The sequence below is a fragment of the Perca fluviatilis genome, chromosome 1 (assembly GCF_010015445.1).
Source record: "Perca fluviatilis chromosome 1, GENO_Pfluv_1.0, whole genome shotgun sequence".
Taxonomy (NCBI): Eukaryota; Metazoa; Chordata; class Actinopteri; order Perciformes; family Percidae; genus Perca; species Perca fluviatilis.
Window position 1 is genome coordinate 13,335,468 of NC_053112.1, and position 23,183 is coordinate 13,358,650.

The 23,183-nt window shown below is 41.3% G+C and overlaps 1 protein-coding gene across 1 annotated transcript in view; it reads right to left on the reverse strand.

The window, feature by feature from the left end:
* Positions 1-22,235, reverse strand: part of LOC120567325 (vasorin-like) — a 35,038-nt gene extending 12,803 nt beyond the window's left edge. The window contains exon 1 of the mRNA XM_039814278.1: positions 21,961-22,235. The gene's annotated coding sequence lies outside the window, so the exon portion shown is untranslated. The remainder of the gene's footprint in view (positions 1-21,960) is intronic.
* Between the last annotated feature and the right edge of the window lie 948 nt (positions 22,236-23,183).

The window sequence follows — 23,183 nt, forward strand, 5'->3', positions numbered from 1 at the left end:
CTTTTGGCGTATTTCCATTACATGGTACCCGCTCGCCTGGCCTCTACTCGCCTTTTTTGGTTTTTCCATTATGAAAAAAAGTCCCTGGTACTAGCCAGCAGGTACTTTTTTTAGTATCCCCTCCGTCGAGGTTGCAGGCGAGCTGAGGCGATACCAAAAGGTGACGTGAAAACCTGCAGACTACTGATTGGTTGGAAAGAATCGTCACTAATCGCTGCGTCATCATTGCAAGCGACAGACGGGGGTGTCATGAACAAAACCGCCTTTTTTGAAATAGTTTAGCCAGCGATGTTTTCTTTTGAAACAAAATTTGTCTTCTGGCTGTGGCGACAGGCACATGCCGAGAGTCAAAAACAACACATCTTTGACGTTCTGTGTGTGTGTCACGTTAGGTCACGGCAGTTTCCTGCGGCGGCGTTATGACGACCAGCCATGCGCGCCTCACGCATGAGGCGGTACTAAATTTGCAATGGAAAATGGAGGTCCCACAGCCCTATGGTCCCACATTTCTAAGAATTTTTTTTTCAATGAAAATTAGTCCCTATGTTCCCACATTTCTAAGAAAAACAGATATTGACAAAGTTTCCTTTTGGGGACATAATTTGAAATTGGGAAAAATCTGAAGTTGGAAAAAAGGTAATAAATTGCAATATATCGCAGAATATTGCAATTTACTATTTTCTTTTTAATTTAAATACTCAAACCCAAACATACTAAACATAGCCTTTGTCATTTGATTTCACTGTATTGTTTTTCCTTTTCATTCCAGTCAGGGGTGAGTACTGAGATATCAAAGGAAAGCAGCACAACTCCTGTGGTTAAATCTTGCCAGGTGGGGGAGGCTCGGTATTCTTCCTTTGTTTACACTCTGTGTCAGTACGGAGCATTACGAAGATTAAAGAAGTCACCAAGGGAAACTGGAAATACGGGTGACAAAAACACAGTGGCCGCGATAAAAGAGCAACAAAAGGGAGCAGACATCTGGGAGCTATTTTGTACAGGTGTCACTTTTCCCCACTGTAGCTCTAAGTTCAACTAAGACTTGTGTTAAACATGCTTCGGTGCACAGGAAGGGATGGGTTTTCCTTTTCCAGTTTTATTAGAATAAAAAACAAACTTGAGTTAGCATGAGAAGCAATACCCACCATGAAGAGCACCACTTACAGGAAATCAAAAGGATCAACCATGTTGGGTGAAATCGCCACAGCACTGACCTTTTAATCACTAGAGATGAAGCCAAAATCAACTAATAAAAGATTTCCACTTTAAGGAAAATCGGCGAGGAAGGATTTTGGGGGATTGTGGAAGAGGTGAAGGAGGGAGGAGGAGGGACAGTACAGTTAGGAATGAAGGTACAAAGAGGGAGAGAGGGTATCATAAATTGTGTTAGAAAGTTGGTCTACGGGGAGATTACTTCATTTTCATGGAGAAAAAAAAAAAAGCAGAGTTGAGTTTGTGGTAAAAACCTTCTCTCAACTCCCACGCCCCCGAAACTCCCCAAAGTGGAATATCCTGTTACCTAATGCCTGAAAAAGCTTACAGTACCAGTAAAATCTGTTTAACGGCTTCAATCTTTCTAAAACTCTTAGCCCCCAAAACTGTTGTGTAAGCAAACAAAATCGGCCATATATGTGTTGTGCGGGTGTTGCAAAGTGATGAATGGACATACACAAACAACCATGTGTAAGGATTTAACAACATAACATTAATCCTGAACACACAGATGTCTACGCTTATTTTCATTTGGGGCAAATCCAACAAACTTTCCATCACTTGGTTGGTTCTTACGGTTATGAAACCAAACAGCACTGTGAAAAACACAATGCAGCAAACAAATTAACCAACGGAAACTAATTATTTAAATGACACAGCCTAAGTTGCTTTGACAACTCTTGATCTTTATCCCCTGTGCACTTAGGCAAATCTGCCCAGTAAGAGTCTACAGTCATGCTAGCAGCTATCTGAGGCGGCTTAAGCACAAACAAACACCAACATTTTGTAAGTATTTGGTCACAAACAAGAGTATTGGACGAACAGAAATGTTGACCTGGTACCGGCACTAGATGAAAAATTAAGAGGAAGACTTTTTTTTTCCTCCGAGGACAATGAATATCTGTACAATATTTCATAGCAATACTACAGTATAATTGTTGATATATTTTTTCAATTAAAACCAAAAATGTCAACCTCATGGTGACTGAATAGGATAATTAGAGGTGTCATTAAAGTCATTAGGATATATTGTCTGGGAACCATGAACATCTATACAAAATTGTTGCTTAACACTTTGTATCCATCGAGCAGTTTGGCTCTAGTCAGTAAAAACTTGAGGAAAAATATAGAAGAAAAAAGGTCATGTGATGCTACAGGAGGAAAAGTCCTACAAAGACATTTCTGTTGGTCTTTGCTTTCACGTCTCGATCAGTAATCCAAATAGACGTTTAGTGTGAAAACGGCTTTACAGTTTTATGATGTGAACTACAAGTAAACAGAGACTGTGAGACATCGCCAGCAACTTAGTCAGCTCCTACGCAGCAGTTAACACCTGAGTGGTGACAACTGTTGTCTAGACTGGGAAGTGACAGCTGTGATTAAGTCTATATTGGGATGAAGAGGGATGAATGAATTCTCTTACTTAAAATGATTAAATAAGGCAGAAGGAGATGTGTTCAGGACTTGTTGTGGTCTTCCCTCTACATGACTGTGAACTTTGAGACAGACAAAGCCAAATCACCTCTTGACTCACAGTAGCGGAACATAAATATGTCGCACTGAACACAATTACATGTAACTGTGTGAAAGAAAGAACAATCAAACACATACTACACTTACTTTAGTTACCTTCTTTTTGGAAAGCTCATCTTCTCTGTGCCGAACGTCTTTCTTAATATTGCCATTCATTTTGGCAAAACACACTCACACACACACACACACACACACACCTCTGGAACAAATTAATAACACAGTGTGTGACAGCTATCTCCTGTTATTTGAAACTACTGTAAAACTCCCTCTTTAGGCTTTCACCAGCTCACGAATCTTGATCTGACTTGAGTCACGTCTTTCAATACCTGCTGGATTTTTCTTTTTCCTCCACCAGTCCTCCTTACTTTGTGTCTTGTTGTCTAAAGACTCTGGGAGCTCTCTCTGTCTCCACTCGCTTCAAGTTTTTGTTGCGTTAAAAAAGGCATAAATTGCAGCTTGCCATTTGTCAAAGCCAGAAGTAGCTTCACGTACAGTACAAAGCTTCCAAAGGCTCCATGTGGAAGTCACAGGTCAGGGTCATGGTAGGGATCCAGTGCCTGCTTGAAGCATGCTACATACATGTGAATGCATGTTGATGCAGCAGCTTGACCTCAGAGCTAGGCTGTAGTAAAATAAAACCCTCACAACTTAAGCAAAGGTGCACTCAGCAGGCATGAATAAAAAATATTATAGTTAGTTATGAGTTAGTATAGTTATTAGGCACTCCTTAACCTGGTTACCCACAGTAGTTACAGTGTTGTTAGAGAGATAATCATACAAAATGGTGCGTTTGCACCAAAAAAAAAAGGAAAGAGGGGGGGATCGCTGACTTATAATCCATCATCATTATTGACAGTCACCTTTGCCAGATCAGTGGATGGTTTGGCCTGTGTGGCTTCCATAGCGACGCCAGGGTGTTGTGGAGTCTGACTCAGGTATATGACAGCTCTGCTGCTGCTGTTAAGATGGAAAAATGCAAAGTGGCATTTAGGTGTGCTGCTACTGCGTGTCAGACCTCAATTCTCTTCTCTGGGTTTGGGAAACGTTACTGTAAGGGGATCAACCCCTCTCCCAGTACAATACCAGATCCTGCCGGTTTACACAACGGTATCTGGGTTTAGCTTGAGGAGTTTGTGGGCAAACGCCAACAGACAGATTTTTATTTCCTGCTGAAGTTGTTCCAAACAGAACTGCAGTGACAAGTACCTGACATTAGAGGAGTGTGTGTGTGTGTGTGTGTGTGTGTGTGTGTGTGTGTGTGTGTGTGTGTGTGTGTGTGTGTGTGTGTGTGTGTTCTTCAACTTCTATCTTTTTAAAAGGACCAATTTAAATTTAAAGCCTTGAGAGGGGGGATGTCTATACTTGCGAGAGCCTTTACACAGCCTGTGTAGACATACAGATTGATTAAAATAGATGTGTATCTGTTCCACAGATGCATGTGAGACGACTGAACAACATGCCTGTAATGTCCTTGTTCAGACACGCAGTAAGTGTAGGGGTTAGTTTCATGTCATTGAGGGTCATGTGTAGTGTGTGTTTATTTTTAATATAAGAAAGGCCAATGGACATTGTGGGTGACTCTACAAGATCTTTGACTCTTTATACATGTCTGTATTCTATCTGTATCTGTATCTATTTAACCTGTTAATACACATAGATAGTCTGCAAAAAAGAAACTAGTTGGGCAATCTGAAAGCTGAAATGTTTTAATTTGAGCTATTAACAGACCTTTCTCACAGCTCACATTTTGGCATATGAGACACAGGTGTAAGTTATATCACTGATAATTACTACATTGCAATTTGGTATTTCAGTGCCAGGGCTCTGGCACCAAAGTGAAACGGAGCCATAATTAAGGTTATTAGTTACGCCAAAAATTTTATTTCGCTGGGGGGGAAATAACTGATGAATACACTGTGTTACAGTCATGTTTAAAGTGTGCAATAAATGTATCACTTAAATTATCTTTATACTGTAGTTTCTAGATTCCAATTTCTTCAGTCTTTCTTTTCTATGTCCATATAGACCTACTAGGAAAGCATACAATAAATAAAGAAGGAAACTGCCTCTGTAAAAAACTAAAACAAAAAAGTGAGAAACAACGTTGCAGAAGCGACTGAATGATATATCTAAAAATATACATTTACAAACTACTGCTCTTAAATGAAACCATTTAAGGAGTTAGTTAATTATTTCCACAAAAAAACTGTTTTACACTTTGCCTGAAAAGCGAGCAGTGGGAGTAAATATATTCCTTAGGTAATTTATATTTTAGCCAATACGAGAGAGAGAGACAGAGAGAGAGAGGGATATGTAGGCTACGCTTCACAGCATTGTCGATTAGTGGTTGTAATTGATCTTCATGGTATATTTCCTGCGTAACATTAGTCTTCTGCTCACTTTTAAGGCAAATAGCCCAACTGCTCATTTGTGCAAACAATTAGCCTAACTTCTTGAATGGTATGGCAGTTTCAATTCAGAGCAGTGGTCAGTAAATGTAAATTTTTAGGCTACTTACGCATTCAGTCGGTCCGTGATCGTCTGCCTCGCTTTCTCTCACTGTTTTATTACAGCGGCCGTGTTTCTTTTTTACAAATGTGTTTCACGTTGTCATAATTCCATATGAAGCTGCTGCTCACTCTGTGTAAAGAATACACAATGCGTATTCTCCATTTTAGCATCTGTGATCGATGCCGTTGTCTATTTAAGAAAGCCGTGAACGTGCACTTATCCCAACTATGTACACCTGGCTTGACATAGCTTCACCTTCTCATCCTGGCTCGGCAAACGTGCAACCGATTAAGTCACGATGAGCGGATCACACTAAGGCTGAATCCGAATCCTCCCCTTATCCCTAACCCTTTGTCTTATCCCTCGTTGTGCGCGTTCACGTGAGAGCTAGTGCTGTCCGAATCCTCGTCTTGATCGAGTGTTAGGGCTTAGGGGGATGGTCAGATGTCCCTTCCGACCAAGTAAGAACGCGAGCTTACTTCGCCACATTGCACAACAAGGAACATGGCTGCCAGGTCGACCAGAGAGACCCATAAATGAAGTCAAGCTGCGCTTTTTCAGTTATCCTGGATTTCATCATTCTACCTTTGTGCAACAGTCCCCTGGACTTGTGGTTTTCTCCTTCTCTTATATTGACATGTTGCTTCCTTTTACTGCCAGTTACCGCTGCAAACTACTAGCAGCCTCTGCAGTTCAACGTGAGATGTATCCCGTCATCCGAATGCTTATAGCGTACACATGCATCCTCAGAGGTGCAACACAATAAGCATACAAGTACATGCTCATTACATGCTAAAACACAATTCATTCAAATGTCACCAATTAAAGCAGTGGGTTTTTAAGCCACTGGCCTTCTGTTTTTTTCGAAGTTAACACTATCACTAAACTATACAGTTTATTGTGCACTCAAGTACTTTTGTTTTTCATTACACACTCAGGTAACTGGTCTCTTTCTATCCAACAAAATATTTAATAGATGCATGCTTTTGTACATAACAATGGTCAGTCGCCTACTTTTCATTGCGCACAGACTAACATTAATGCAAACCTAACTTGCATATAGCGAGCAGAAAGTACGAAGAGAAGAGAATAGAGAGTAGAAACACACCAATTAGAATTAACCAACCTTGTTTGGTATTTACTTGTGGCACAGTTGGGCACACACCCTGATTTAGGATGACTTTGGTGATACTGGTTTTTCCACTGAGGTGATACAAGTATGAATTCCAGCAATGAGGCGCCACAAGCTCATTTCGGCTTCCTGCAGAGCCTGTCTGTCAACAGCTGGAAATAAGCATGTCACCTGCACTTATCTTCACACAGGTGTGCCAGTGGGACACGGACAATAGAGACAACACTCCCAAATAAAATATCCTACTCTCCTAAATATATTTGTTTAATTCTCCCAGAAGGGAAGTTACAATTCCTCCAGTTACTTTGCCAGTAGTAGATTGTAAAACCTCTACAGTGGAGTTTAGACTTATTATATTCTTGAAATTAGAGTACAGAAAGTATGCCAATCATGGACAAAATGTAAGAAAGCTTCACCCAACTTTTTTTCAGGATGCATCCTACCATCATTGTACTGTTCCACATTGTTCATTTATCTACAGCCTCGCTCCATCCATCCATCCATCCATCCATCCATCCATCCATCCATCCATCCCTCTTCCCAACTCTAGGCCTGTTTACTGAGTGATGATCAGCTGCGGGACTCTTACCCAATAGGGGCCCCTTTATGCTTGTTAGCCCAGCTGTCAGTTACCAAAGTCTGGCCTCTGGCAGGGTACAGGTTAGGCTGGACTGTGGGGGACGAATAGGGGTGCTAGAGGCCTCCAGTTTGTACAAGTCTAGACAGATGCTGTACCATTACAGCTTATCTGTACTTTCACAAACATCAGACCCGATTCTGGCTTTGAATGATATCTCTCTTTTATTTTAGGTATATGCTTAGCCTGTTAAAAAAAAACATTACACAACCAATCCCAAAGCAATACTTGGAATTTGTGCAGAAAGAAAAATGCTCAGAACTTCTTTCAGACTTCACCACAGCCTCAGCCGTAAGCTACAAAATCCATGTCTTGGTATCATCATGGGACCCTATGTCTTCACCAAAACCTACTAAGTAATTTGTGCTGGAAATTTACAGGCATGGCCGACTCACACTGGGAAATCAACAACACTCAGTCATGCAGTCAGTCGTGCAGTCATTTACACTCACATGTCTCAAGATCATATTTGTCTCATGCAAACACACCTTTACACCATGAACGCTCGGCTACACCCACTTAAATCCTTAACCAGATGCATGCACACACACCAACACACACACACACACACACACACACACACACACACACACACACACACACACACACACACACACACACACACACACACACACACACACACACACACACACACACACACACACACACACACACACACACAGACCTAAAGACCTCCACCAACCATCCCCTGCTGCTGGATCACCTTATTAACCCAGTGTTAGGTCATGGAGCGTGGACAATTTACTGCTAAGAGAGAGTTCTATAGGAACTGCCAGTAAACACACACAAACACACACACACACACACACACACACAAACACACACACACACACACACACACACACAAAAAAAAATGGTCAAATTGGTTTTAATTAATTAATACGAGGCACAAACTGTTAAAGTGTATAGAAATCTATTCCTGAAGTAGGATGGTGTGTGTGTGTGTGTGTGTGTGTGTGTGTGTCTGTGTGTTTGATGTTTACTTTGTCACTTATCTATTTACTTAAACTCCTGACAGATCCCTTTAAAGTAAACACACACACACACACCACACACACACACACACATTCTTGTCTCTGCTGGAAGAGGAATCAATTAGAGCAAACTGTGTTTGTTTGGCTTGGTTAAAGCCAGTGACCTCGGCTGGTTCATGACCCAGAAACAAAGGCAGCATTTTACACAGGAACAGAAAATCGGATTTTTTTTTAACTCTTTGTGGTGCTGTTCAGAGCCACGCCAGGCCGTCAAGTTTACAAGACCAGACCTCATTCATGCCATTATTTTCACAGTGGGAAAGCAGCTACAGACGCGTAAAATGGGTCCTGGGAGGGCGACTCTGTTGAGAACCCTTTGTGTCTGCAAGAGACGGAAAATATGGAAATACTTATAGTTTGTAAGTTCATCCTATGCTATTCGAGCAATATGCCAATGCCAGGAAATCACTTTTTCGTACAGTATTTTCTACATTTGTTAAAACAACTTTCACGATCCCAAACCATCACTGACAAAATAAAATCAAAAATGTAAATGTTTATGTTTACCTAATGGTGCATTCCATTTGTACTGGAAAGTCGAAATTTCCGAATTCCAGGCTGGAAATTTAAATTGAACGCCCACTGGAGTTGGATTTCCAACTCGGAAAGTCGGAGAACCCCACAGTACCCTGAGCAAAGCCGACCTCAAAATCCAACATGGCTGCTCCGTGCATCAACAGTAGTAAAAGTTGCAGTAATATACAGTTTAATAGCACGTCTATCTTATTTGTGTCTCATTAAACCAGCCATACACACACACAAACTCCTGTCCAACTTCTATCTGTCGACATGTTGCTACGGTGTTTGAATGCACTAAATAATATACGTAATAATACGTTGTTATCAACTGTTATTGCTAACAATGGCTAACCTGGCTAGCGCAAACATTCCGACTTGTTTTAATGGAACGCGTCAATCCGTCAATCCCATATCCGACTTCCGAGTTAAATGAAACGCAGCATTCACAAAGCAACAGACACACACACACACACACACACACACCTCCTCAGCAGACAGTTAATCAGGACAGAAACCAGGCTGTCTCTATCTCTCTTGCACATGCTTACTATCAGCTGTGACAAACTGCAAAGTTATGAACATTCACCTCAAATAAGAGACAACTTATTCAAAGTCCTGAGTGAAGTGATAGTGGGTGTAATGTAGCCTGTGCTAGGTTGCAACTGGGCTGGTGTAGAAAAAACAGCTCAAATTTCCCTACAAGTGATTTAGCCAAATAGGGTCAGAGGTCACGTTGACACTCTGTCTTGCTCCTTTTGTTTGTTTACTTTGTGGGACGGGTTTTTTTCTGCCCCCAGATTTTGTGATTTATTTTTGATAATGTATTGTTTTATGTGAACGAAGGAATTAACTCAATTGTGGGTTCATGAGAGAACAGTAGAACTGGATTTGACTTTGTCGGATGTAACTGGAATTTGTACTATTAGATGTACTCCTTATTATGTATGTAGGTGCACAGCTATGCAGTGACTTGCTAAACAAACTTCCAATTAAAAGGTTGGAGACAGCAGACTGCCTTCGAGGCTTTCACTGGAAGCAAATTGTGAAACTTGTGGGAACAGAATTGGACAACAAATTCAAGGACGGTGATTACAACTCAGGAAACCACGTGATTCCATGAACAAGAGTTAGACGAGGAAACTGGGAACTGGATTCACAAAAGTATAGAGTAGCTGTCAAAGAAGTTATACTGTGCTTCATGTCAGTAATAAACAAAGTATCTTGAATGAAAGATCAAGATGAGCTTTTTATAGGAAGCACAGCACAGTAAATAATCTAGTAAACATACATATAATTTCCACAAGAGTAAAAGTAAAAAAGTTGAAATCCCAACAGTTACATAGACAGCTAATATAGTGGATAGCTTAATTATTCAACTAAATCACAAATCAACAATCAAAGCTGTAATAAAAAAGGTGTAGCTCCAGATAATGCTCCATCAAGGGCTTCGAGGGAATGGATAAAAGATGCCAGAACACTGTCAGTCTGTTGGTTTAAGGTGCCCACACAAGTCAGATGACTCACAGATGAAAAAGTCAAGAATAAAAAAAAAAAGAAACTACTACACAACTCGTCCCTAAACTCTGTTGACCAGTAGCTTCTAGCTATTGGGTGAACGTGAAAAATGCAATGCTTCTTGTTCATTGCAAACAGGACATTTTGCTTGTGCGCAAGTATTCTGCAGGCGTCGCTGCACTCTGCGCAGCGTAACTGGACACTTAGGAAGAGAAATGTGAAGCAATGGCGAACGACACGCTCCGCTGGAGAACGGGTGCTGACACACGACTTGGGGGGGAAAGAAAAACCCTGAGGCTTGTAGCGATGGTGTAGAGGGAATTGGGGGCGCGAGGGAATGGACAGATGGCTTGTGTAACACACACACACACACGTGACCCTTATTTGCACTGATATTAGCATAAATAATGCCTGCCTTTATAAACAATTTGGCATTCAGGGTATAAAATAAAATTGAGTCATTTTTGGTTTTATAATTTCATTAGAATACATAGAAATAGACAGAGTACTTGGAATAACCACCAGAATGTTCCCAAATTGTTTTTTAATCCTCACAGCAACATTTAGTTTCAATTGTTTGGGATATTTCTTTTTAACTTAAATGGGCTTCAAAAGGAGCTGAAATGGGCCAGTGAAAGAAATGCCATGCTTCTTTTCAGAATTTTTTAAAGATAATATCTGGCCTGCTCAGTTCCATGGGAAGATATGTGAGTTTTAACCAGTCAAAGAACATAATGAGGCTGAGCAGAACAAAATACAGGAAAACCAAACATGGGGTACATTTCTGAGCGTGTGCAGTTCGGCTATGTTAATCACAAGTGTAAATCTAGCGATGGAAATCAGATAGATCTGAACCGATTTCCTCACATTTGACCACAACAGCTGTGAATAAACATACAGGTATGAATAAACAGAAATGCTGAATCACAGCTTGACCACGGCCAGTCCACAAAAGAAACTCAAATCCTTTTGCAAAAATCACCCTGAGACAAAACATTTTGTTATTGCACTGTTAAAAAAAAAAATGAGCTAATTGTTCATAACATGTTTCAGCAAACTCAGTTCATGCTGTCACTTCCATTCTATTTTACAGCAAAGAAATTTTCTATTAATATCTATTAATTGTGCATCTATTAATATTTTCAGATCAGGATTACATCACCGTTTTAGCGCATAAAAGTAGATTTCACAGTGGGCCTCTCTGAGTTCATGCGGTTTCCACATCATCTGAACTAGTGGTGTTACCTCTTTGAGTGTTTGGTAAGAGCGTACATTTACTAAAAACACATTGTGCAAGAGCGTAGTGAGCCACAGAGATATTAAAACAAAGAACCGGTTAACATATAGGCTCAGCTGTTCTTCAAGCTGCCAATTATGAAAATACAGTTTGTTTGTTCATTTCAACTGTTGGGACATGAGTGAACTTAGTCTTTACTCTTATGCCCACTGTTATTTGCTTTCTCAGCTGTCCTGTGTGCCGACCCTGATGTGTTGTTACCCTCAGCTTGCAGACTAAACTTGTGACTCCCTCAAATGAAGCAGAGGCAATAATATGAGGGAAACCCATGTTAAAAAAGTAAAAAGTAATGATGCATTTGGTAATTTTTCACCTTCATCAATTGGCTAACTATACGAATTGCAACACACTTTGAGGAAAACCTCTTAAACCCCACAAATGTGCACACATACACAACCCTTTCCATCCCTGGAATAATGGCAGCAATCAAATTTTAATGACCAGGGAGTTTAGCGAAGGCCAGAAGTCTCTGAAGTGACCAACAACCCAATTAAACCCAACACAGATATATTAAGTTCATTTTCTGCTATGAGGCTGTGAAATTGCTCCATCAATCTTTGCTACCACTGTTTGTTTAATGTGTCCCATCTGTTCCAATGAGGGTAACAGTCTGGTGTGTTTTGGCCTCGTCAGAGGTACAGAGCGGCGTTTCTGCAGCTGACTGACCTGCTGACTGCTTGTCTTGGACTTGTGTTGGTGTGTCTGTGTTTATGGAGTGTCTTGGTTTAGCTAGCGGTCCTCAGTAATGCACTGGTTCACTACACAAAGCAGACACAAAGAAATAAACACTGTCTCCTCTATAAAACTTTAATATAGAGTCCAGCAGGTATCAGAGACCAACTTTTTGGTAGTGGACCCTGAAATTGTTAATTGTTTGACCCTCTAATTACTTGAAATGTTCTCTTAAATTAGGAATTGGTGCACACAAACACAATAATTATCCTATAAAATGCGTTTAAGTATGTGATCGTCAATGGCAACCCAACATTGTATTTGGCAGCCAATACCTGAGTCATACATTTCGCAATCCAAAATCACAATAAGAAAACTTTAGGCCTTATTAAACCCAAGAATCCGATTTATATTGTCCATGAGCTGTTTATTTTTCCCTGCATTTACACAGCAGCATGTGTGGAGCTAGCTGCTTGTTGGCAGAAGGTAGACATAGAGTGCTAAACATGTAGCAACAAATGTACAGTAGCATCCAATGTGGCATTAAAACGGCATAGTAGAAAAAGTGTGTTAACTTAACGCTATTTATCTCACAGAATTTACTGAGTAATTTGAGGGTACCCGAACATGAAAAGCAGACGCTAACTTGCTGCTAACTCCTTGCTAACTGAACAAACTAGCAACAACTATGTAGGCTATAATTTCAGTTTGAAGGCACAAAATTATCCAAAATGTCACACTTTATACCTTCTGGGCTCTTGCTATATTCTTAACTTTTGTGCATGCTGGTTTTATTTGGGGGGGGGATATATACATACACTTAAACTCTTGCACACGCAACACCATTATTGCCCCTTCTTCCCGCCAGTGTGCATTAAAAGCTGCTGCAGCATAACTTTTGATTCACTTGCCCCCTCTTTGAAGTGGCTTTGGGTTCTCATCTGTCAACAAGATGTCCAAATTAAAAATACCACAGGCTCGCCCACAGCCAAAGTTTTCTAGGCTGGGTTCAGTGGGTAGAGGATGTGTAAAGTGCCGAGTCAAGTGCAAAGCAATTTAGATTGATGTTCCAAGACAGCAAGAAGTCAAACAGGGTTGGTTTGAAAGCCGGAGGGAGTGGTACATTTGAATGACCAGATTAACCTGATTACTTTCTCTGTTGTTTGCAGTTTTACCCTAATGCTAAGAACATGACCACACTTAAAGCTTTTTTTATTGTCTTATACCTAAAAAGATTCTGCTAAAGAGGGTTCTTCACCCTGCAAACATACCATATGTGAATCTGTGCTTCTGCAACTCAAAACAACTTTAAAGTGTTCATACTGAACATTCACAACCGTTTGAAGTTTTGTGTGGATCTTCTTGGCTTGGTGTAATTATTCTCAGCTTTCTGCATATTTTAATATTTTAGTAGCTGTTTTACAGCAAACCAAACATTGCAATGTCACCCACAAACAAATAAATACATAGCTCTGCCCTGCCGTTGTCTTTTTTCAGTGAAGCACCAAACAAGCCTATTTCATTTATAGAAACCCTCTCACTTCCACAGTAGTTCCATTTGGGTACTTTGTATGATATGGATCATTTAGCCTGTCCCTTTGATCTTATTTTTGTTATTTTTTTTGTTTTTTTAAGTTTGCCATCATTGTTAACACAATGGAAACTAATGCCAGGCTCTAGAAATATCATTTTATGTTACAATATAATGTGCAAGTTAACTCAGGGATTTTTTCTCATTGAGTCTAGCTATTTTTTAAGTATTTTTAATGAGAATATGCGTCATCCTGCTAACAGCTAGCTATTTGGGACCAGCCTATTTCCAGGAACAAAAGTGTTGCTTCCGGAAGTTACACTGACGATTCTTGAAATGTGTTAGTTTGCTACAATGTAACATCTCCGGTCTCTCTTCCTTTATCGGTTCTTGAATGTGTTGCAGCGAGCAAAGGAGAGCGAACTGTACCCAGCATGCCGTTCAGTGGTGTAACAGTTAATAGGGGTCCCCTCTTAATACACTACATAGTGTGTACATAATGTATTACTAATAAATATGCCCCGTAGATCTCAAGAGCTCTTCAGCAATACATCAAGTGTGAGGTCGATCGGATTAACGGTTATCGAAAAAAAAAAGAAATCGATGGACAGACAAACAGCCAATCCTTCCTTTTTTTAGTTTGAAGATGTTGGCAATCCCTTATTGCATCGCACCTCAAGAACCTTCTACTTTCAAAATACCACACAACAGGGTTTCCCCCATTGTTTTGCAAGCCTGGTGGCCCACTGGGCCTAAGTTTCCCCCCACCAGGCCTAAGCCACTGAGAATTATTAATGTATATTTAATATTTTTTAAACTAAAGTTACAGTGGGGCAGCTCGGTTGGAAACTTAGATGTAGACGTGTGTTTTTTAATTTCCATTTAGCATTGACTTAATGTAGGGCCCTATGGAATTTCTCTTATAGCTTTTTAAATTCTCAATTTTGCGATGCGGTCTACAATTCTGTTATCCATAAACTATTGGGCTCTGCATTAATGCTGCCATCAGTCTGTGACTGGCCCCAGCCGGGCCCTTGTGGAAAAAAAAAAAAAGAAAAAGACTCTTGCCACCGGGCTAAACAACCTTTCTGGTGGAGACACTGCACAAGCCTGACAGGATCTGTGACATTTAGAGCCAAGCTGACTGTTGGATCATCATGATAAACAAGTGAGTAACAGTTAGAGATCTTGCACAAGCCCAAACGTGCTAGTTTGATCGCTCTCTCTTTCTTTGGTGGTCCAAGCATAGTCAGACAGTCGGCTTCGGGGCATTTTGAAACACGGTGAACCACAGAACATACTCGCTCGGTAGGGCATATTTCTTCTGATTGTAACTTTGACTCTGATTTCTCTCTCTCTCTCTCTCTTGAGTTTCTTCTGCTTCGTCAGTTCTGTGTCGCCGTCTGTTGACTGGTCCCCCCTTTGACTCCTGAACTCTTAATCCCCTGCCAGCTGCAGCGAGGCCTCCAATGAGGACTCTGTGATCGTGTGTGCATGCATATGTGAATGTGTGCGTGTATCTTTAGATGTATGTGGATTGGTGAGTGTGCATGTCTCGGATCTTTACAGCATCAGCGTTAATTAAAAAAATGGTCCTATTGCGTATTACAACATAAGCGAGTATGGCAAGACTGGAAATACAGGCACCCAAAATGCACTTGAGGCTATTACTTACCAACACAGAAGTGTAATTACAGTTCACCTGTGCGCAAACACTATGCGTCTGACTTAAGGCAAAACAAGTCAAGTCAATCACAATGTTCCTGGTTGAATTAGATGAGGAGCAAGTGTGATGCCACGCCTCAAGGCTGTGATTCAGTATTCACCCTAATTTGTACTGTAGCACAATTAATCAGGTTCAATTACACACCTTCTCTCATGAAGCAATGAATATAACACTCTGCAACCTATAATAACGTTTAAATGTATCCTCTGAATTTGAGTTCATCAAAGTCTATCTTACATAAAACTGCATAAAATCTTCATGGCTAGATGCCTATGTGAAGCAGGTTGAAATGCAATAATTTAACACTTTTAAAATGAACCATATATAAATTAGATCTAAATTAACATATTTTTTTAAGCATTTATCTGCATTAACGGCACTACAAAAACAGTTTTAGGGGTTCAAATGACGAACACGTGCACAGACACAAAAGCAAGGTTTACTGAACACCAAAAGGAGGATAAAAGGGGACATGATACTTCATGTGCAGCTGAATGCAGACAGACATAAGCACAAAACACATTCCTCTAAGCTTAACACCTGAGGCAACTGCAGTGCAATACGGTTTCACACGTCCTAACGCATACGACACGCTACACACAAGCGTTGACTTCTGCGCACGCGTCCATAGTAACCATCACTGTCGGATACCTCCTGTCAAACGGCTTCTCTCTTCACCTGTTGTGCCTTCGAGTTGTTCAGGACATCATAGATCCAGACCTCGGCTCTTTGAAGTGCTTTGTGAGGCCCTGCAGCCCCCAGGCCACGGTCTACTTCCAGCCTGTGTGTCTGTGTGTGTGTCTGTGTGTGTAGGAAAATGAGGGCTGTTGAATGGGGATGAAAGAGTGCGTGTGTGTACAGCCAGAATACATGCCCTCAGGAAAAAAAGAGAGAGGGGCTCAGAAAAAGGGAGCTTGAAGGTGGGGTTTCCCTAATCTACCACACCACCCCCCACACACACACCGACACCTCCCCTCGCCCTCAGGTAGTGGTTTGGCTGCTCTCGGACTATGGAGGGGGAGGGATGCGTTATCTCAAAGACTTTGGACAGATTAGGTGTCAAGTCAGAATATAAAAACTTTCTGTACATGCAATCTCTGCTTCTAAAGAAAAAAGGAAAGCATGTTTAATACTTTGTTAATAATTATGAATTCTCTGGATGATTTGCTGTTGTTAATGATAAAATGCGTTGGATTTTAAGATCTTGGGACACAGAAAAGGCAGATATTGTTTCCTAACTAATGAAAAAACGAGGTCTGATAAGATAAGTTCAACGTGTCGGCCTTAAAGCAAAAAGCATTCTTCATGCAGAATGATCTCCCTCTCTCCCAACCGGTCGCGTCAGATGGCCGGCCACCAAGAGCCAGGGTCTGTCCGAGGTTTCTGCCTGTTAAAAGTCGGATCCTCCGTGCACTGGCGCCAGGGAGGGAAGCCAAACACCATTCATCTAAACACACTGCCCACACAAAGATTACACAGAGCTTGATTAAAAATCGGCAAAGTATCCCTTCATGGGTTACGAACTGAGGGAGGAGCTGCTAATATCAGTTTATTAAAAGGTTAATCGTTCAATCTCAGCTGAGGGTTAGGGTTGCATCTTTCTGTCCTGGTGCCTCCTGGTACCACAGAGGAATGTTACGAGAAGCTTGGATGTGTCACGCTCTTTACTTTCCTACTGACCCACCGTGTTTATAAAATATACTGTGAGGATGAGGGTGGGGGGGAGATACTTAGAGACACGCTTCGCGGGTTATTAAAGGAGTAGCAACCCCCTAAACCCTCCCTAGGGGTGGAGGAGTGGAGGCGGGGGAAGAGTTTTAGGAAAGTAGAGGTTCCCCTCTGGTGAGCATGTTAAGTCTCAGCCTGTTGTAGGTTTGAGTCTAGAATTCCTCGGGTGTCAAGGAACCTTGTAAAGATGTAACGTGAGCCTTTTTATGTCGCTGAAAACAGAAACCAAGTTTAGCAATATCCTAACTGCCATCATTTTATTAATACTATGATCAGCAAGTTTATGTATAGAGAGGAGCGTTCATGCCAGAAACTTAAACTGGGCTTATTAAGGCAATATTCAGTAATAATCAATTCATTAGTCATTGAAGTAATTTATCAAGAACAACTGGCAAACACTCTGCTTCCAACTTCTCAAACATGAGTATTTTCAGCTTCTCTCGATTTTATTTCAGTGTAAATTGAGGGTGTTGGACTGTTGGTCAGATAAAACACACATATCAAAGATGGGATTGTCATAGGCATTTTTTCACTCATCAAGAGAGTAATCAAGAATGAGAGTGATACTAGTTGCACTTCTAGGCACTTCCAAGGTTAGATGGTTTAGAGTGCACAATAATTTGGAAAAAATGCATTTGCCAAATGCTTGAGCAAAAATAGAGCAACCAGGGAAACAACCTATCATCAGGATACATTATCAAAATAGCTTGTTACTGTAAATGGTTCCAACATGGCTGCAGAGTTCCAGCATGTTCATGAGGGGGAAATTAGCCCAGAGCAGCATAATGACTGAACTGAGCGGAGTGATTTATCAGGAGTCAGAGGCTTGATGCTGGACGTCCGCTCCGTCTGCGTGGTCCCTGCTTCCTTAAACGTTCCCAAATGAGCTGACAAGCGACTCGGCCCACCCCACCTATACATCTGCACGACGGCAAGAGGAGGGAGAGATCAAGATTTCTTCCACCTGTTTTTATGAGCAGTTTGATGTGTGCTTAAAAACTTACACACAGAACAGAACACCAGCAATAAAAAGCCAATGTTTTCAACTGAGCCTTACTGGAGGTTGAAAAATTGCATATTAAAAAAGAAAAAAAAGCACAAAGCAATGGGGGAAATTCCTTTTTGTTGAAAGTTTCTATGTGTACTGGGTCTTATTTGGTTATAGCCTCTTTCAGTAAGTTTGTGTTAATAGAGAAATTAAACAATCCCAGTAAAAATTGGTGCAGACTCTGTGCTGTCTCAGCCGAAGCTAGTGGCAAGCTTTGCCGTTTACTACAGTGTCATTCTTGACACTACCACTTGGCGGCGCCCAAGTAAGACATTTAAAAAAATTCTCCACAGTGGCTTTAAACAACGCATTCTCAAAGTGCAATCCTTCCCTAATAACCATACCTTATATCCATGAACTTTCCCTAACCTTAAAGTGATGGTTCGGAGTAATTTCACCCTAGGGTCCTTTGCACCATGACCTCGAGCCAAACACCCTCCCAGAAGCTTTTTTCACCTGGGTCTAACATTGGGAGAGTTAGCTAGAGTAGCGTTATCAGCTGAATAGCTTAGCGCAGGGGCTAATGGACCCACGTTTGTATCTCGTAAGTTACCCCACTAATAATGCCCGAAATGATACCAAACGTCTACAGTAGTACAAATAGGTTATGCTCTCATAAAACGATGGATTGGAAAGTTTGTAAGTACACCAGAAGTTTATGAACACTTGCCTGCTCTCTTCAGCTCTCTGTTGCTGCTGCTGCTGCTGCTACCTGCAGTTAGACGAGTGTTTAGGGCCGTCTACAAATTACTACACCGAAAAGAGTTACAACAAAAATATTTATTAATTCAATGATTAAATAAGGTAATGTCTCCAAACTTACCTCAATTATTACTTGTCTCCTGCTAGTTATACTACAGCACTTACTTTAAAAAAAAAATTAAATTAATAAATATTTTTGTAGCATCTCTTTTCGGTGTTGTAATTTGTAGACGGCCCTAAGCACTCGTCTTACAGCAGCAACAACAGCAGAGAGCAGAAGCCAGCAGGCAAGTGTTATTACATAAACTTCTGGTGTACTTACAAACTTTCCAATCCATCGTATCATTTCGGGCATTATTAGTGGGGTAATTTACGAGATACAAACGTGGGTCCATTAGCCCCTGCACTAAGCTATTCAGCTGATAACGCTACTCTAGCTAACTCTCCCAATGTTAGACCCAGGTGAAAAAAGCTTCTGGGGGGGTGTTTGGCTCGAGGTCATGGTGCAAAGGACCCTAGGGTGAATTACTCCGAACCATCACTTTAACCATACCATAGTTGCCATGCACAGATATTGTAGAAGGAAATACATCTACAAACATGGCAGTGTCATTGAATGTAATCAAGGGTTTTGCAGAATCGTCCAATATCGGTGATTTAAGTGAGTGTGTGGCACTCTGTTCCACATAAAAGAGAAATCAGCAGAATTAGGCTAACAGCAGAAAACCCAAGATGGAAAACAGATCGAACAGAAACCAGAACATGAGAGCAGAAGGGTGCAGGCTAGACACGAGCCTCTCTGCGCTGGTAAAAATGTCACATCTGCACATGTCAAACACAGTGGGTGTAGAGAACCGCAAAAAAAAAAAAAATGGTTTGTTTGTCCCTGAAAGCTAGGAAAAACTTTAAAAACTGCAACATGGAAGCAGAAAGCAGAACTTCAGTTTGAAGTGTCAGATAATAAGAACAGCCAGTTGTGTTGTTGATTTTATTTCCCTATAAAAAATGTACCCGACCAGTGGTACAGTGACCGAAATCTGACCTGGAGGGAGTGTGTGTGTGTGTGTGTGTGTGTGCGCGCATGTGTGTGTGTGTGTGCGCGCGCATGTAACATCACCACAGGGCACACTTAAACCCCACTAAGAGGAGGGGCTTTAAGTTGGTGTGGCTGATAACAACCCCACACACACACACACGACTCCATTCTCGTCACCTTGTACCTCTTAACTTCCTTCATGGGGTTATTAACTCCCTGATTGTGGAGCTTTCCTTTGGGTTCACTCCTATTTAGTTGTCATGGTGGCATGACCCGAAAACACTTATTAGCTGACCCTTGGGATTAGTCCAAGCTGGAAACGGGAGGGAAGTGGGGTTAAGCCTTCACCTTGAGGTGCTCGCCGTAGCATCTCACAAAAATCTTAATTAAATTGCTCAGACACCGAGTCAGGAATGTTTGCTTTGCTATCCCTCTCTCCCGTACGTACTTCAGTCTCCACCTTTCTTTGCTTTTCCCATACTCATACTCCAGGCTCTCCGTGCTCACAGACCAATATTGATTTGGAAAGCTCTTTTTGTACCCAAACTCAGCACGTTGCAATGTATAAGGTAAAGACAGCAGCTCATGGTCGACATACCACTGTCTAGATTTATTGGATTCTCCATGCATTACAAACTGTCATTTACATATTGCCCATGGGTTACCGATGCATACCACAAAGTGCAGGTTTATTTGGCAGTTCAGACATGAATAAAGATCACTTAAGTTTTTTATCTGAGACAAAAACAAGGACTGCAAGGGCACAGGCAAATATCACAGCTGGAGCTGTAACTTCTTTTTGATAATACGTGATAATGCCCATATCAACTTCCCAAAATGACGTCCTATTTCATTGTTTTGTCCAACCTACAATCCAAAAACCTTGAATTATTAAACTTGCAGTGATATAAACCAAAGGAAAGCAACAATTCCTCACACGTGATGTGCTGGAAGTGCCAAATGTTTGGCATTTTATTCTTGATTAAAACCTAAAGTAGTTCATCAATGATCAAAATGTAATCATTCTGTCGACTAATCATTCAGCCAATTTTAATCCAGTTCTGCTGCAATAGAGAAATATGTATAGGCTGTCAGTAATGGAGTAGAACAGAATAGTGGGGCTGCAACTAACGTATTTTCATTGTAGGTTCATTTCATGATTGTTTTCTCATTCGATTCATATAAAATGTCAGATAACATTAAAATCCACGTTTGACATTGAAAAAAAAAAACACATTCAATTTACAACACATCCTCACATTTAAGAAGGCTGAACCAGAAGAGGGTTGACATTTCTGCCAGAAAATTTACTTTGGCAATGAATCAATTAGCAACATTTTTGGGAGTGCTATAGAATAGAATAAAATGGAGAAGAATAAAAACACTAAATGCACACGGAACGGCACGTGCAGAGAAGACATGCAAACATTATAAAGTAAAACCTATAGCCTCAGCCTATATGTCCCAATGGGAATGTCTCTATGTGTCTCCGGGGGATCAGCAGCCAATCTTCCAGATTAAAGTCTCCTCGTCTGAGGTGAAAACAAACAGCTAGAAGTGAGAGGAACCATGGAGGGGCGGATAAAGATCCTCTAATCCGAAACATTCGACCCAATCACGGTCTGAAGCGACGACAACGATAAGAGCTAATCCTGTTTCCACATATCTCTGCAGGAAACACTCCTCTCAGTGTCTCCTGTCCGTGCTTCCCTCTGAGCGCGTCTGGCCGCCAGATCCTGACCCAAGATAGAGAGCCGCGCGCCGGCGAGAGGAATGCGAGGATACGCTGACAAATGCAGGGGCCACGAGGGAAGCTTTCACATGTGAAGCCCGGCTTGAGTAAAGAAGCTGAGGCTGGATCAATTATCAGAACCTCTCGGGAGTGTCACAGTTTACAGGATAACTGATTAACTATGCGCTGTTAATCGATAATGCGCACCGCATCTAAAAGACTTCACACACGAGAAGGGGTTCTCTTTAAAATGCCATAAAATCGCATTCATCTCAATTGAGAAACGTGGAGCTATTGTTTTATTCAGTCATTCGCATTCTGCACAAACATGCACTTCTGCATTTCATTGTGTAGAAATCACAGTTGAAGCTTACCTTGGTAAAGTAATCCAGAGTCTGCGGGAATGCGCTCGAGCAGCTTCTTCCCAAACTTTTTATCCACTTTGTCGGCGTGTCTCTCTGTGCAAAGCCCCAAAAACTATTCAAACCCTTTTTCTCGTGAGGAAGCAGAGTTTAGCGTCCACCCGAAAACCAAAAGGTGTAGCCTATGCTATCACTGTAGCGCACTCGCTCCGCTCCGCTCCGCTCCGTCCGTCTGTCAGAGAGTTGGAGAGACCCAGGTCCGCGAGAGTTCAGGGGCGCACAGACTTTTCAACAATAGCGCTCATTGAAGTAAAGGAGGCGAGCACTTAAACAAGCTGGGGAAGTGGGAGGGACCGTGTGAAGCCGAGGCGCGCGGTCGTGCGCGTCCCCGAGGCGCACTGCACCTGCAAAAAAATATCCATAGCAGGAAAGATGGTTTATTGTGAAATCTTGACACTATTCATTTTCTTCCATCTGGTTATGTATGTGTCTATTTCTAAAGTGCCTGGCAGTCTGTATACCAGTTTTGTATGACCCATTCTAAAGATTTTAATTGATTCAGGGGTTCAGTTATGTGTTCAAGGACTCATGAGGAGTGTTCACACCTACATTTTGTAGCAGTTTATCAAATTTCTGGAGCTTATCTCCTTAAAGCTGCATTGATGTTGTTGTTTTTTTGGGACACTTGGGGGCAGTGCAGCAAACTGTTCACACATTGACATGTATTGTCATATGTCAATATGAAAACCTATATAATCACACATAAAATATGTTGTAGTGTGTCTCTCTAAAAAGGCATATTTACCAAGACACAGACATTAGCATTTATTATTACAGTATGTTTCTGGCCACTTGGTGAATATACGTTTTATAATACCCTATGTCCTGTTTTGGTTGCCAACTCCTGAGGGAAATATTTGACTCTTTAGCTGTTAAATGCTCCACAGTGTTCACCAGCTAGTCGCTATCTTAGTCTTTCTGTCATTATGTGCTGGGCAGCTAGGGCACAGTGGGCTTTGAGAGGGGTTTTTTTTGCTGGAAAAAAAACTGCCTGCTGTCGAGAGATTTGTTAGAAGTGAGAATATAATCCCTAATCAACGACAGGAAATGACCTTATAGCACAAGGGTTTATGGGTATAAGGGGACGGATGTTGAGGTCTGGAAACCCTGCAGTTGGAAACCTGAGCAGACAAAAATTAAGCTTAATTTTTCCTCCTTCCTAACCAACATGAACA